The 17,282-nt window shown below is 38.8% G+C and overlaps 1 protein-coding gene across 3 annotated transcripts in view; it reads left to right on the forward strand.

Annotated features, from left to right (window-relative positions):
- Window positions 1-9,556: 9,556 nt before the first annotated feature.
- The window catches only part of atp2b1a (ATPase plasma membrane Ca2+ transporting 1a), a 73,144-nt gene continuing 65,418 nt past the window's right edge, over window positions 9,557-17,282 (forward strand). For all 3 annotated transcript variants that reach the window (XM_062064890.1, XM_062064891.1, XM_062064892.1), the window contains exon 1: window positions 9,557-9,707. The gene's annotated coding sequence lies outside the window, so the exon portion shown is untranslated. The remainder of the gene's footprint in view (window positions 9,708-17,282) is intronic.

Genomic DNA, 17,282 nt, shown 5'->3' on the forward strand with positions numbered 1-17,282 from the left:
AACAAAGACTTAATTTAGAGTTATTTGGTTAGGGCAGGGGTCGGCAACCCAAAATGTTGAAAGAGCCATATTGGACCAAAAAAAACAAAAACAAATCTGTCTGGAGCCGCAAAAAATTAAAAGCCATATTACATGTGTCATGAGATATACATTTAATTAAGAGGACTTAAAGGAAACTAAATTAGCTCAAATATAGCTACAAATTAGGCATAATGATGCAATATGTACATATAGCTAGCCTAAATAGCATGTTAGCATCGATTAGCTTGCAGTCATGCAGTGACCAAATATGTCTGATTAGCACTCCACACAAGTCAATAACATCAACAAAACTCACCTTTGTGCATTCATGTACAACGTTAAAAGTGTGGTGGACAAAATGAGACAGAAAAAGAAGTGGCATAAAACACGTCCTAGAAAGTCGGAGAAAGTTATGCATGTAAACAGACTATACGGTGAGGTCAAGGACCGCCAAAATAAGTAGGACAAAACGGCGCTCGCCAAATACTTGAATCAGTGAAGCATATTTAATATAAACAGTGTGATTTATAACAATTACGGAGGTTTGTGTCATGTTTGTCCTCCTACAGAAACCATACTAAAACAAAAAAATTTACTTTTTCCCCCCTCATCTTTTTCCATTCTTCATACATTTTTGAAAAATCTCCAGAGAGCCACTAGGGCGGCGCTAAAGAGCCGCATGCGGCTCTAGAGCCGCGGGTTGCCGACCCCCGGGTTAGGGTTAGGGTTAGAGGGTTAGGGCCAGGGTTATAATAAGGCCATGCCGAATAAGGCATTAATATGTACTTAATAATGACTAGTTAAGAGCCAATATGTTACTAATTTGCATGTTAATAAGCAACTAATTAATGGTGAATATGTTCTCCATACTAAAGTGTTACCATGTTTTTTTTACTGGTGCACAAAATGAACCGTGCATGAACATCACCTTGTTCAAACAACAAAACCAACACAGTGCATAAACTCACAACAAATTACACACCTGCAAATCAGTGTGACTTCTGCTGTTGCCGTATCCGTAATACGCCGATAGGGAGAAGTTTTTATTTACACGATGAGTCGGGTGTGTTTTGACCTCCGCCGAACCCCTGAGCCCGACTCACCTGGGTTCGATCGAACCCAGGTTAAGAACCACTGGGTTAGAGTGTCCGCCCTGAGATCGGTAGGTCGTGAGTTCAAATCCCGGCTGAGTCATACCAAAGACTATAAAAATAGGACCCGTTACCTCCCTGCTTGGCACTCAGCATCAAGAGGTGGAATCACCAAAATGATTCCCGAGCTGCGGCCACCGCAGCTGCTCAATGCTCCCCTCATCTCCCAGGGGGTGGAACAAGGGGATGGGTCAAATGCAGAGGGTAATTTCACCACACCTAGTGTGTGTGGGTGTGTGTGTGACTATTGACTAACATTGTCAATTTATGAATGTACAACTGTTTGTTTATGTAAAACTGTTTGTTTATTTTGTTGACCACTGACCGAAGAAATAATTAACTAACTATTAGTGGTACTTTAACTTTAACTTTAAATACAGTGACAAAGTGGCTAAAATGCATCACAGATCATTTCTGCTACGTCTTATTCTCTGGCAAAGCAGAGATGTGTAGTGAAGCGGAGTTACGCGACAGCTACAGTTATGCTACACTCATACACACACTTCCATTATCATTTGTTTATGAGCGAGGGCCAACCGGAAGCAACCAATCCGCCGTCTTGAGAGACTTCCACGAATACCTTTGACAAACCTACAGCCTGGTGTAAGGACTAATGTAAATTATTTTGTGAAACCTGTTCACGTGACAAAAAAAAACTAAACTAATGTGAACGGAATCTGTCCCTGAAGTAACCTGCATGTGCAGGTGAAGTCATATACTGCAGCATGCGCTGTTGTGTGTTTACAGAAGTAAACATGGCTCCCATTCTAATAAGTTTCACTCCTGGCGTATTTGTGGTCATGTTAAGGACTTTGTGCAACCAGAATCATACATTTTCCTCCCCAAATTCTTGGATTTTTGGTTTGGATTTTGAGGTGGATCCGGATGCTTTTTGCAACATTGTATGCTCGTGGCACCGCCCCACCCACAGAGACAAAGCTAGTGGGTGACTTTTATTTTGCTATGGATAGCTCAAAAGGTTATAGTCACATTTTGATGAAACTTTTCGGAAGTGTCAGAAATGTAACGATGCGGGAAGCGAGCGGCGTTAGCAGCATGACACCAGGGATGCAGCGACGACAGCCGGAAGGCAGAACAAAAGTAAGAGAAAATTTTATGAACAAAAGAAGGGAAGTGCACAAGACACGAAACTTTTGTAGAAAAAAACATACACTCTCAAAAGCTAACAAAGGCAACCGTGTACAAGGAACAATGATCCGACCCTGACAGACAGGCAGGGCAGACATATAAAAGAGCCTGATTGGGAGCCATGGTGTGTCCGGGTTTCCAATCAGGGACAGGTGTGGGAGCCAGCACTGAGTGGGGAAGTGAAACTACAAATTAAGAGCACTGGACAGGAACTTAAACACCACACACGTGGTAAAAAACAACAACACACGTCTATAACAGCCACCAGAGTATGACAAGAAATGGGTTACGAAACAAACATGTGATTACATTTTGGGGCTGATCCGGATTACAGTCCGGATTCAGGACTTTTTGTTTATTAGGAGACAGGGCTTGGCAGAGGTCTGTGCTCGCCAAGTGATTTCTAGTTAGAAATGGAACGGCTCCTAAATCCCTTCAGACAGAATTACAGCCAAACTCGATGTTTTGAATAATAATACCAATAAAATGAAAATGAAATGTAATTACATTTAAAAAAATGGCAGCCTACAATTTAGGTATAGGATTTAAGAAGAAGAGCTGCAGCAACCATGTTCTCATTGTGGCACTTGCTCTTGAACCTTTAATTATTAGTCAAGCTGGCTTGTCGCATGGCCCAGCAATTAAAGTTCTATGTTGGGACGAGCACACACACACAAACACACACACACACACACACACATACGCACACACTCACACACACACCAAACCACAGCTAATTTGGTTTGTCCACAAATACTTTTTCCACTTTTTTTGAATTCCCGAAACTCTGTAAAAGTAGGCGGTTTTGTTTTCCATCCTTTCAGACTTTTTTCGGGCACGCCCTGTCACTCATGATGACGCCGCCGTGTGAGCAATGAGAAGTAGTGACGAAGCACGCGGCGACTCATTAGCATGCACAAGGACTAATGGCACTTGACATTCACTGTAGTTCAGGAGATGCTCCGGAGCATATGGCAAGTTTCCACCCGGCAACCCAGCCACCAAACAAGACAACAGCTGTGGGCTAAAGGACTGAGCTCCCCAATGTGAAACATCACATTTCCATCCGCATCAAGGATGGGATATTATTTATTTTGGGGGGGATAAATCAAAAGATCAGTCGTTATTGTGCGTCTCGCCAAAGAGCCTGCAGCGGCTGTTAAGCGTGTGATAGAATTGAAGTGCAAATTTGTTAATTTCATGGAAAGTTCCGGTAACACATTTCGATGAACGACTATGTGTTTAGGATAGCCATATTGTAAAGTGAAATTGACTTCAAGTATGAACATTATACAGTTAGGGATGTAACATTATGAACATTCATTAGCACAATAATTGTGACCAAAATAATCATGATTTTCCTTCTTGTCACAATATTCTTGAATGTGCTCAAAAAGTACTTATACACACATTGAAATCAACCAAGTTTTTTTTTTTTTTCAATAAATACTTTAAATTCTCCACACAGCTTTTTCACACACTTATAAACTCCCTCTTAAAGTACATCATAAACTGTAAAACCTATGTCTTTTTAACATGAACACTTTGATGGGTGCTCAAATGTACTCAACAGTAGTTTGAAATCTGCAGTGCACTGAGACTGCAGTAAGTCAACCACAAAGTGGCGAGGGAACAGTGGACCGTACCATTGGGCGCACCGGATGATAAGGCCTATTCAGGTCTATTCAGGTCGATTTACATACAAAAGGCGTAATAAGATAAAGCCCGTTAAAGGGGTCTTTTTCTTGGCATCTACATAACCATGTAATGGTGGTTCTTTTGTTCAAAATGTTGCAAAGATAATGTTTTACAGACGATCTTCAAGCTACTCTGACCGTCTCTTCAGGAAGCGCCGTTTTGTGGGCGGTTTTATTTACGCACCTCCACTTCGACTGTGTCTTCTTCTTGTTATCTTTGTTTTATCTGTGTTATACAAGGTTCAAGTTTAAGCTGCAAGTCTACATTACTTTATGAATGTTGTTCATTCATTTCTGTAGCGTTTAATGTATATTAACACGTAAGCTAATTGTTTGCATTATGCTATATGTTGCTAATAACACTACTGGAATCCATCCATCCATCTATTTTCTACCGCTTGTCCCTTTCGGGGTAGCGGGAGGTGCTGGAGTCTATCTCAGCTGCATTCGGGCGGAAGGCGGGTTACACCCTGGACAAGTCGCCACCTCATCGCAGATTACTGGAATATAATTGCTGAATTACGAGAATATGATTTACAGAGATTATGGTTATTATATGACAAGAGATAAATTATCTTTTATGAAATTCAGTATTTTAAAAAGAAAAGCGTATACTATCGCCATAAAAAAAAAGTATTGTTCTACCTGGTTGAGCTCCTTCCTGCAGTGCTAATTATCTGTTGCTGAAGGAGCTACTTATAAGTCCCTAAAGAAAATTGTGATGTCACGATTGGGCCAATTCATGCAAATTCAACGTATCTCCACAAATAGTGTGAGGCCTCTCAAATGTTAGTTCAGACCTATTTCCTGTTCCTGTTTACAGTGCCAAGCCTTCTGGGTAATGTAGTAAACAAACACACAACACACCGGCATCCTCACTTCCTAGTCTATGTATATTTTTATTTTTATGTAAGAATAAATAATTTGGGTAAAGACAACTAAAAACATATTCTCATTTCCAATGCTGACCCAGAGAGGCAACATTTACTGTACATGTTAGAGATGTTGAAGTGTGATGATCATCACTCATCATCTCTCATTTACCAACAAAAACTAGCGCTATGGATTGCTCCTCACTAGTTCACAAATGCTCTTATTTGTGCGGGGCTAAATGTGTTGAAACATACATGAATGTTTAAGATGAACAAACACTTTGAAAAGTGTAAAACAAACACGGAGAACATACATGACATAGCAGAAAACGGACAATAAGGAAGCCTTTGGAGGTGTTTCTTTCTGTAATTAGATCAGAACGTCCCTACTAATATTAGTAATAATTCTAAGTTTTGTACTGCCGATTCTGATACCGATCATTTATGAGTGACATCAGCCGATACCAATACTGATAACAATCACATGTATTACTGTACACTTTTTTATGTATTTATGGTGAGTACTATTGACAGTTGACCAATATCAACACAATATTCAAACGTGTTCCTTGTAATGTTCCCTTGCAGACAATTGTTTAATCAAAACAAAATTAATAGTAAACAACAACTAAACAAAAGCAAAAACTACTCTGTGCTCCTCTTTTAAATCCTTAGATTTTTTTCCCTCATATTTTTGTGTCTAATGACTTTTTCCCTGAGTTTGTAAACATGAACAAAAACAACGAAAAATGATAGAGAAAATAAAAATGTTGACCCTTAATATCGCAAACACCAATTTATGGATCTTTTACGTGTCCTGTACTGACTGTGACAGTGCTAATACAACAGTCGTTGTTATATTATCCTCTCTGTAACTTTTAAATAATCTTCTTGTTAATTTCCTGTTAATAACTTCTTACTTTTTATTGTAACATGCTTGAATTTACACTTCTTAAATTTGACTAAGCACTGATTTCTTGTGTTATCTAAAAATAGCTAAGCGGTTATTTGCAAGCCTGCTCTTGGATTTCTCTCAGTGCGCAATATGTTTAGCCTTGTCCTCCAGTGATAATAATACATGAAAATGATTCTTACGCTGCTAAGAAATGCAGTTTATTTGCCTTAATACAGGTGATTATTATTAATTTAGGAGAGCCTCTCCACATCATTACCTTTTAGCCGCTTGTCTGCCAGAGAGGATTAGCGTTTGTTAAAACACTTTGTTGTTATGCCATTAAAAGGCATAAATCGGCAAAAACTGATCACATACTTTTTCACGAAAATCATCCGATACCAATCAGCACATCCCTAATTATTTGTTATGAATAATAAAACAGTACAATAATTTGACAAAGAGCTCTGAATTTTTGCATTTACTGCCACCTAGTGTCAACTTTTAAAAGGGCCCTATTTTCTTATCTATTGGTACCTGCTGTTGTGTATTTAGGATCTTCATACGTTCTGTAAATTTGAAATCCAACCTTGGAGGCATTGCGGATATATTTAGTTAACAATCTTGCCTGCCTTCATATTCTCGCACGTTTTTCCCATCTCTAACATCATCTGATTATCCGTATATGATTTAAATTTACCCAAACTGCTTTGGTCTGCGGGTCTGCCATTGTAGTCAATAAGCTCCTTCTTTTTCACTATCCTCTTGTTGTGGGGCAGACTGGCTCGTACATGCACATGCATCCTCCACTATTGCCATTTCTAATACAAAGTAGCATACAGTTCTAACTTATAGCTGTCAGTAGACTCGCTATGGAGGCACTAAAAACTACGACAAAGATGGCGGAAAGACGATGCTGTTGAAGTGGAGGCATGTATGTAAGACCACCCACAAAATGTTGCATACTGAAGAGGTCAGAAAGCGAAAGTCAGAAGAAATATAATCTATGCAACATTTTGACTAAGGAACCACCATTACATGTTATGTAGACCACAAGGAAGTTTTTTAAAATGTAAAAAAAATAAAATAATACAATGACCTCTTCAAGCCCGTGTGGTGTAAAACGAGTAAAACATATATGAAATATTTATTTCCAATATTTGTGCTTTTTGAGGTTAAGGTTACACAGAACACGTAAAACATTGATAGCAAGCTCATATAATTACAAGTTGATTCAATGTTATTGAAAAAAATAATAAACGTCAAAACATTGCAACTTTTGCTGCAACTTTCTGAAAAAGCTGCAGCAAACTCAGATATTTTAAGTTGCAACAATCACACAAAAAAAGCCTGTAGGGACTGATTAAAAAATGAAAATGTGTGTTTTTACTGAAAAAAGTCATTATTCTACCTAGTGCTAATTTACATCATATTAGTACTGCTGATATAATTTAAATATATAATGTGCTGAGGGAGCTACTTAAGCCTCCACGGTAGGTTTAAGTTTATGGTGCAAGCTTACCGCACACTACTTATAAATGTTGTATAATTATTTCTGTTTTATGACTTACCAACAGTGTTGGGACTAATGCGTTACAGAGTAACGCGTTACTGTAACGCCGTTAGTTTCGGCGGTAACTAGTAATCTAGCGCGTTATTTTTTATATTCTGTAACTCAGTTACCGTTACTACATGATGCGTTACTGCGTTATTTTACGTTATTTATTTATGTAGTATCGGCTAGAAACAGAAGATCTGAGTGTGTTTTATTGGAGCGCTGTAGTGTCGTCCTTCTGAATCTCTTGTGTCACAAGCCGGAGGCGCGCTCTGTGTGTGTGTCTGGGTGTGGTGAGGGGGAGGGAGGGGGGGGGGCGAATGCGCAATACAACGTAAACTGTTGGCCAACCAAAAAGTAACCACAGGACACTATTGTTCTGTGGTTACTTTTTGGTTGGCCAAGCGGACGTGATGACAGGCTGTCCTCACTCAGGTCTGGAGGGGGCGTGCCTTAAGTCCGGCTGGAAATCGGGAGAAATTCGGGAGGGTTGGCAAGTATGAGATATTCTCCCTTCTTTTCTTTTGTCGAGCACAAAGAAAAGAACATTTTAGTTAAATGTAAGTTGTGTCTTGGATCAAAGATCCCATCTACTGCCCAAAACAACAATTCAAATCTGCTTGTTTAGGCTTTGTGTATGTCACGTGTGCCTTCCTTAGGTGAAGCCAGGTTTACAGCTATGTTGTTATTATGCTGTTTGTTACTTATGTATGTTATGTTGCAGCTATTTAAAATAGTTTTGTCAATTTGTTCTGGCCTGAAATAAATTGGCCCTTTAAAACATCTTTGTCTTTGTGTGTTGTATGTAGACCACATTGCTTAGCAGAGTTCAGTGATGCAAATGCATGTCAAGTTGATCAACACATTGTATTATTCTCCAGTGCAATAACAGTACTGAAATGAAGGCTAAAAGGGCATTAATGGGAGCTTTTTAAAAAAAAGAAGAAAAAAAAAAAAGTAACTAAATAGTTACTTTTCACAGTAACGCATTACTTTTTGGTGTAAGTAACTGAGTTACTTTTGAAATAAAGTAACAAGTAACTGTAACTAGTTACTAGTTTTCAGTAACTAACCCAACACTGCTTACCACTGACAAATCTAACTGACGGTGATTGCACAAGCAAACCTGAGGAAATCTAAACTTGCTGTCCTCCTTCATGAGCTTCCTCTTTTCTTTTCTTTTGTCTTTCCACCAGACCTGGAAATAACGGCGAAGTTCCCGAAAAGTGTCAAAAACTGGCATTAACTTGTCGAACTCTCCCCACCTCCTTGTTTACAGAGCGGCCGTGTGGTGAAGGCACTCCTGCACTCTGAGGCGTTAATGATAAGTCTCATTATGTCGAGGCAGCAAGTATATTACACACTGAGGTTTGACCCCAAGCATGACCCCGCCTGCTCTGTTTATCATCTACAACCACTAATGACGAATTTTAACCCGGTGATCTTTTTGGCATCATAACAAATTACACGTGCAAAAATGTGCAAATAAAAAGTACAACTTTAAAAAAGTGCACTCTGTTTGCATTGTTGTGCAAATACACTTGGTTGGATTTCAGCGGTGCTTGAATAGATCACTAAAACAGTCACAAAGATTACTGAAGGCGAAGAAGAAAGAAACGCGACGTCATGGAAAGAATGACGTCAGGTTTGATTAGGTGCAAGGGGGAGGACCCGGAGAGGAGCCTCGGTGGAGTCAGTGCTGACTGTCAAACAGCAAAGAGATATTGGTGAGCGATTTTCGCATGCTGTGTTAAAAGATGCTGTGAACTATTGAATTATGTAATAATAATTATTATTATAATTATTAAACAGCGACGTGAGAGCAGTGAGGGAGTATTAAGAAAGGGAGGGGATGGATGTGTCATGACGTAACCGTTTCCATTGGCGACTGATATGCAGGGTGAGCCAATGGGAATCCACACCAGCCGCTTAGGTCCCGCCTCCTGTGACGCGAGGGGAGTTGTGGAAAAAGGGACCACGGAGACGCAAGATGTGCACAACAAGCACTTCCGCTTTTGCCTACAAACCAGATAACGGCAGTTGTGGCCGACATCTTGTGAAATGATTTGTAACAGATACATGATACAAATATGTTTTTCGTCATTAAATATGGTTTAATTATTACATTCAGTACATTCTTTTCACACGTGGCCTCAGTTTTAACGCGAGCTTTCTTGACAAAGAGGGGCACAACTCTCTTGACTGCTCTCGACGCTCTGTGTACGCGCTTGGTTGTGGCTGTGACGTCACGGTAGGCGGGGCCAGTACCTCCAGTCCAGGGGAGCGAGCCTCTGAGTCTGTGAGAGTGAGGGGGAGAGAGAGAGAGAGAGAGAGGGCTGGAGGGACTCCGGGTGCTCCTCAGAGAAAGCAGTAAGTATTTCTCCTAATTCTGCCCACCTTTCCCGCTTCGACATAACCACACGTCCATGTCTGCCTCGGGCTGCTTGCGTTCGCCGCCTCGGAGGGCAAGCTACCGGCCGTGAAGTCTCTCGTTTGGCGGGCAATGTCCGAACACGAGCAAGCCGCCGCTCGGTCGCTGCAGTTGGTGGTTAGCTTCATCAAGCTAGCGTGGCTAACGTTCTCTATCCCGGGTAAAGGCACTGAGGTCGGGCATTGGGCGGCTCGTCTTCCAGCCATGGTGGCTCATCAGCCGGCGTGCTCCCAAATCTGCGATGCACCTTCCTCGTTTGCTTTCCCTTATTCTCTGCTCCTGGATGACTTCCCCCCCACCCCCGAGCTGTCAATCTGTGTGTTGCGGGGTTTGTGTGTTCTTTTCAATTAACATAGGCTAACGCCCGCCAGCTAATATGCTAACCGTGCACGTTTTTTTTTTAAAACGGTCAGGAAGATTTCCAGCGAAATATGATTTATGGTAAATGACACGAAAGTATAGTGCATAGTTGCCCACTCCTTGTCATTGGTTGTCTGCATTGGGTGTTATTTCAGCCTTAAATTCTAACTTGTGATCCCCACGTTTAGACCGAGCTGTGGATCCAAGTTCCCCCGACCACCTGAGGTGTCAACCCGAGTATGACTTTTGCAACACCCCCCCCCGCCCCAACCTCCCTACTAAACGTGGAAATGTCCAAAATACCCTCATCCTTTGCAGCCTCGGTCTGCAGGAATTCCTTCTTCCCGTGACCGTGATGGATGTTGGAACGCTTTTTGCATTCCTTCACGTTACCTGCTGGTTCGTGTGGTTCTGGAGCCACTGAGCCCCTTTTTGGTGTCGAGATGAAGGGATCACTGCTTATCCAATTAAACGGTGCAGGGCTGCTTCTGCTACAGGGACGCCGTCTGCTCCCATGCAGCCATTTGCAATTGCATTGCTAATGCATAATTGTCCTAATATATAAACACAATGAGGCTAATTGACTTCCATTCAGTGATGCAACGTGTGCCACTGTACAATGGTCCAATTATCGTGAGGCATTATGTAATGTGATGACAGCTAAGCATTTTCATAATCATGCAAAGGTGCACACCATTGTGCAGCTTTTAACTTAACTTTCACAACCCTATTGTAAATCTTAACGGGTTAACTCACGCAATTGTTTACCAAACATTATCACATGAATCATGTATAAACACAGATTAATCGTGCAATTTATTTTGACCGTTCACGTTCCTTTACCTTAACCGCCGATGGTTACCTGAGGGTTGTTATATGGACAATGCGTACGTCGGTGCAATGTTTAGAAAAGTGACTTCACTTTATCGCTGGCAAATTTCACTTCAAAACACACCCCAACAGTATTTAAAAGATTTAAAAAATACACACATTCAAGTAAAGCATTTGAAATGTTTCTTTTTGAAATGCTGACAATACAATTACATTTGTGTCAAAATAATGGGGTATTTTTTCAAAGTTCATTTAAATTATGCACAAAAGCAATTGAATGTGATTAATCACGATTAATCTGATTCAAAAAAATGTAATCATTTGCCAGCACTAGTTAAAACATACGATAATTGTTTGCAGCATGCTATGTGGGATTCATAATAACTCCCAAGAGTACAGAAAAGCAGTATTGAGAATATAAAGTCGTCGTTTTACAGGGAAATTGTAGTACAATAAAATACATTTTACGTGAAGAATGTTCACATTACATGATTGTAAAATTTTACAAGGATATGCGTGTAACGTTAAAAGGGGTATGTTGTAATTTTCTGAAAATAAAATACACTGGGCTGGTATTCGATAAGTCAATTTATCGTACGATGAATGAAAATAAACTTGATAACTTTGCCAGCCTTGATAATCGCTTTGTGCATGGGTGTTTCGGGGCTGCAATAGCGGTCAGTCTTTGTATCAGTTTCAGCAGGTTCGAGCGTTTGTACTCCATGCATATAATAATGTAAAATAATAATACCCGCGGTTAAACTCCCAACGGTTAATATTACAGTATTAAATTAAAATGATGCAAATGATTGATAACCACACGTTGATAAAAATGTGGGATGACTAGCATTAGCTTGCTAGCTATCTTAAATGTGAACATGAAAACAAGAGACATCAACGTCTTTCCCTATTAAGAAACGTCATACCCCAATCTAAACTTGTATAAACATACTAGTGTCTAAACTACTAAGATACAGTATTCACCTTAAATATAAGTGCTGTGCTGTGTTTGCACTAAGTGATCGATATATATTCAACAGTATCGCGTTAAAACCAATAGAAGTTTGTTCAACAGGAAATTAACTTTTGGACATCACATAAACCGGAAGTAAAACAAGGTGATCACCCAATTTGCATTTATTAAAAAAAACATTCTAAAATTTAACAAATTAAAATGGAAGTAGATAAACACATTTAAATACAAAAATACAATATTTGATGTTTCCTCTGCCAAGAAAGTATATTGTCTATTTGCTTTAGATATTTAAAAACATACAACTTGGTTAAAATACTTTATTGTGTGTATAAGTACTTCTTGAGTACATTTAACAATATCGCAATAATAAGGATAACCATGATAATCTCGGTCACAATAATATTATTTAGCCATTTTATATATTTCTTTTGGTCTTGTATTTTTGAGGATCCCCACCTCTTCCTTAACCTGTTTCATTGCTTTTGGTTGTGATTTTTATTCAAGTGCAACATTTTGCTAACAGAGCAAGTTTTATTTGTATTATTTGGTTGTTTTATTTAACTTAGATATTTAAACGTTTACATTCTACAATGTTAAAATATACGAGACATTCAAGTCAGTATAATTATATTATTATTATTATGTATTATCATTACATTAATGTTTAATTTGGTCTCAAAATAACGTTGACAATAATCATTTATTGGCTTAGGCCTAGTGGTAAACTAGTTTTTATGGTAAAAAAAAAACGGCAGCTCAGTCAGAATTTTGCTGTAAAAATAAAAGTGGTACAGTGTTTTCATTTGCAGTAATTTTGAGTAAATAAAAAAGACAAACATTTTACTGTAACATTTTTTACCCAAAAAATCTACAGATCAATGTTTCACACTTTACCTTGATTTTTTCTAGTAATCTGTTCCAAAAGTTCAGACAAAGATCGGATCGTACGAAAACCGAAGCAAGTTTCCTTATAAGAAATAACACAACACTTTATTTGTTCCTAGACGCCCAAAAATATTAACTCAAATAAAATGTTTTAAAGGATATTTGTAGCTGTACAAGCGCAATATATTGTAAATTAGGAATAAAGTGGATAAGTAAACATTTAAAGTACCAGTATAATTGAAAACTAAGGTGACTTTATGTACAGAACTGTTTAATTTTATCTGTTGAACTATATCTAATTATATTTCCAAACTGCAAAGTATGTGAAAATATTGTGTAAATATCCACAAACCGCCACAATTTCAAACGGCCATTTTGAATATTTCGCCCCAAAAGACATCTGCAATTTCCGTACATCTGATGACGTCATTGTAGGAAGTCCTCTGCTCTATGCCCTTAGACAGCAGATCAGTTATATTGGAAATATGCAAACATGGGAAAGGTATGTGCTGTTTATCATTCACAATCCCTATGTAAGACAATAACACACGTTTTTCTATTTTTTAATGCATTTTTAATCGAAAATAAATGTTTGCAAAAGTGAGCTACCCATGGAGTCGATAGAGGCTCCTCTATTCCGCAGACAAAGCCCTCTAAATAACCATTCAAAACCTGCCAATAATACTCCATTTACATGTCGTGAGTTGAATATAACTGCCTGTAGTCCAGACCTGTCTCCCATTGAAAATGCGTGGCGCATTATGAAGCGTAAAATACCACAACAGAGACCCTGGACTGTTAAACAACTTAAACAGTACATCAAGCAAGAATGGGAAGGAATTCTACCTGAAAATCTTAAAATTTTGGTCTACTCACTTACCAAATGTTTACTGAGTGTTTTTAAAAGGAAAGGCCATGTAACACAGTGGTAACATTGCCCCTGTGCCAACGTTTTTGCAATGTGTTGCTGCCATGAAATTCTAAGTTAATCATTATTTGCAAAAAAAAATATGTTTCCCAGTTCGAACATTAAATATCTTGTTTCTGCAGTCCATTCAATTGAATATAAGTTGAAAAGGATTTGCAAATCATTGTATTCTGTTTTTATTTACCATTTACACAACATGCCAACTTCACTGGTTTTGGGTTTAGTTTGATAATTGCTTCAATATAAAGTCAACTTGTTTTTCTATTATGCTGGTACTTTAACATCACTTTTACCCTAATTAAAAAAAAAACTATTGATGGCAAAAATGTAAAAGGGAAGATTAATAATTACAAAGTTATTTTTGAACTCAATAGAGGGGCTGTCCTGATACAACTTTTTCATCTCCAACATTATACCAAGTTTGGAGCTTTGAGTATCGGCCGATACCAATAACAATCCGATATCAGCAGGAATCATACAATATTAGAAAAGGCTTGATCAAGTGAAATAACTCAGAGTGGTATGTAGGGATGTACAGTATATCGTTAAGATTTTATCGATACAATACCCTTATCGATATTCCTTGTCAGGTTGACAGCTACCGGCCTATGTATGTGTCTATGTTGTGTGAACAATAAAAATGAAAAGACTCAGTGATCAAGTGTAATGCTCAATTGTCCAGTTGTAGAGTCAAGAGACATAACTAACCGAAACACATTTTAACAAGGTGTCTATTAATGCCGCGATGGAGTGATGTCAGGCAGCGACTACGGACCTGCCAGCGGATTTTATCTTGCGTCAAAGCAACTTTATGGATTATTGTATTACTTTAATTTTTCACTTTTTTGCGTGTATTTTTTTTAACCTTTGGATTGATAGATCACTATGAGGATGTTTGATGAAACGCGGTAGAGGCGGTCGTGAGTTATGCAGCGTTCCCTTGAAACTGTATAACTCTTATTCGCATGTGTGACTTTGAGGGACTTTTGATGATGAATTGTAGTGTTACAAACTTTTGTGTGGTGTAGCTTCCTATTAGTAATTATTATAAGTTGATTTGTTATGTGTATGCAGCGGCAGCTGAACCGAATGTCACAGCGTGTCATAATTGTGACGGTCAAGTGGATAAAAAAATACAGGTAGTTGTACCGTTAGTCCAGAAATCGAACCGGGCGGCGTGGCTCGGTTGGTAGAGCGGCCTTGCTAGCAACTTGAGAGTTCCAGGTTCGATCCCTGCTTCCACCATCCTAGTCACTAACGTTGTGTCCTTGAGCAGGACACTTTACTTTCTACATGTAAAGCGACTTTGGGTACTTAAAAAAGCGCTATATAAATCCCAGGTATTATTATTATTGTTTACCCACCTGCTCCCAGTGCTACCCACACTGGTTTAAATGTAACTTAAATAATGGGTTTCAGTATGTAAAGCGCTTTGAGTCACTGGAGAAAAGCGCTATATAAATATAATTCACTTCACTCTTCACTTCAGAAGCTTCACGGTCCAGGAGGACTGGCCCAATTAGGAATCGGTACTAAAAACTACCTGTAAAAGCACTAACCTTATGAGAGACTTATGCTGTCTTGAATTTGAAGTGGAGTGGTTATTTGTTTTTTGGCAACACCTAGTGGTCACAATAATTCATAAAGTTAACTTCATGACTTGGGTTGTACGATATACCGGTACTAATAAAGTATCGCGGTACTAATCAATTGAAATCGGTACTATACCATCATTGAAAAGTTATGGTACAGTTCTTTCCTCTGAATGCCGCTTTGCGGCGGTGACTACAGAGCCGAGGCGCATGATGTTGAGTGTGTCAAAACGCACACACAAAGTGCATACAAGTAATAACATCTTGGAGAGGAAAAATGGCAAATAACTACAATTCTACTGGTTAATAAAGAGGGTGTGTGAAGCGCAATATGGAGGTATTTGGGCTTCAAAACTAACAATATAGGTGACGCGTTGCAAGTGTTGTTTTACACCTTTCCTGCTTGTCGACTCCCAGACCGTGGTCGAGGAGAGCAGGGAAGACGTTCCCTCCAGGACCAATGTATTGTCGGGGATAACACCCTTAACTTCACGATGGGTCCGCTCTTAGGCCGGAATGATGAGGCCGTCGATAAGTTACAACTTGGTCACTTTATTTATAATTTCCACAGGCCACAACCGGACAACCACTAATAACACTCCTGCACATGCTAACGCTACCTCTTCCAACTTGCCCACTCACTTACTCACGTCACTCACCCCAAAAACTGCCATTCTTAAAGGAGCACACACTCCCATACGTTACACTTACAACAGCTGCTTTAAAACACGCCTCGCCAAATGTGGCGATTAATATTACCACCTTTGCTTCAAACTTAGGTAAACATTTAATTAATAATCTTTCAGATTTTCACAAGGAGTTATAAAAAGTGACAGAAAACAATGTAGTTGTTACACCTGTCCTGCTGTTCGGTCCGGTGCAGACCGTAGTCAAGGAGCACAGGGAAGACATTCCCTTCAGGGTCGATGCCATTTCAGTGCCTTTTAATTTATATTTCAACCTTGTAAAATTGATCTTTGACTGTGAGTGTTTAATGTAGTGTAAGATGTTCTGTTAAAATAAAGCCAATATTGAAATTCGTAGTTCCCTTTATTTGGAAAAGTATCAAAGTATCGATATACATTTTGGTACCGGTACTAAATTACCCTATTCATGACGCAGTAAGTTGAATGATGCTGACACATTTTCTAATAGACTTCTTCCTTGGAGACTTTATATGTGTAAGTAATATGCAATTTTAAACAAATTTGCTGTTTAAGACTAAATATTATTCAATGAATGACACCTATTGCGAATGTCTACCTTGTATGCTATTGTGTGCGTAGCAGTTGTGCAGCTGCTTGCTCCGAGTAGCCTGTAGCATACCATGTTTACCTTTTGTAAATAACTTGACTAAAATACCTGAAAAGACCAACCTTGTGTGCTCATTGGAGTACATTTAAATGTGCTGCAGGACTCAATATCATTCGTTTGTTTTTGCTGATATCAGACCAATATCAATATCAGATTGGGACACCTGTAATTAATAGTGTTTCTCTCTTCTTTATCAAAGTGCTGGCACTCACAAATTTAATTGAACTCACAGTGGCTTATTTTGCAAATAGAGTCTCTAAAGCATGGAATTATAATTAACGTTAGCAAATTATTTTGTCAAAGTTGGATGTACAGAAACCAAGCTACCACAGTACTACGATAACGGAGTTGGTGTAGGCCTGGGCGATATGGTCTAAAAATAAAATCCCATCTTATTTTACAAAAAATTTGATTTACCATTTTTTCAGTTTTTTTCCCCTACTTTTTAAAGATACCATTGAATACAAATGACTAAAGGTAGGAATCTTTGGGCACCTCACGATTCGATTATGATTTAGGAGCTACGATTCGATTAAAAATCGATTATTAATGAATTCTTTAATATATTTTTAATGAAGTTTTACTTTTCTTTTCGTTTCCCTAAATAAGCGTTTATCACTTGTAAAAC

The sequence above is a fragment of the Entelurus aequoreus genome, linkage group LG12 (assembly GCF_033978785.1).
Source record: "Entelurus aequoreus isolate RoL-2023_Sb linkage group LG12, RoL_Eaeq_v1.1, whole genome shotgun sequence".
In the NCBI taxonomy this organism is placed as follows: Eukaryota; Metazoa; Chordata; class Actinopteri; order Syngnathiformes; family Syngnathidae; genus Entelurus; species Entelurus aequoreus.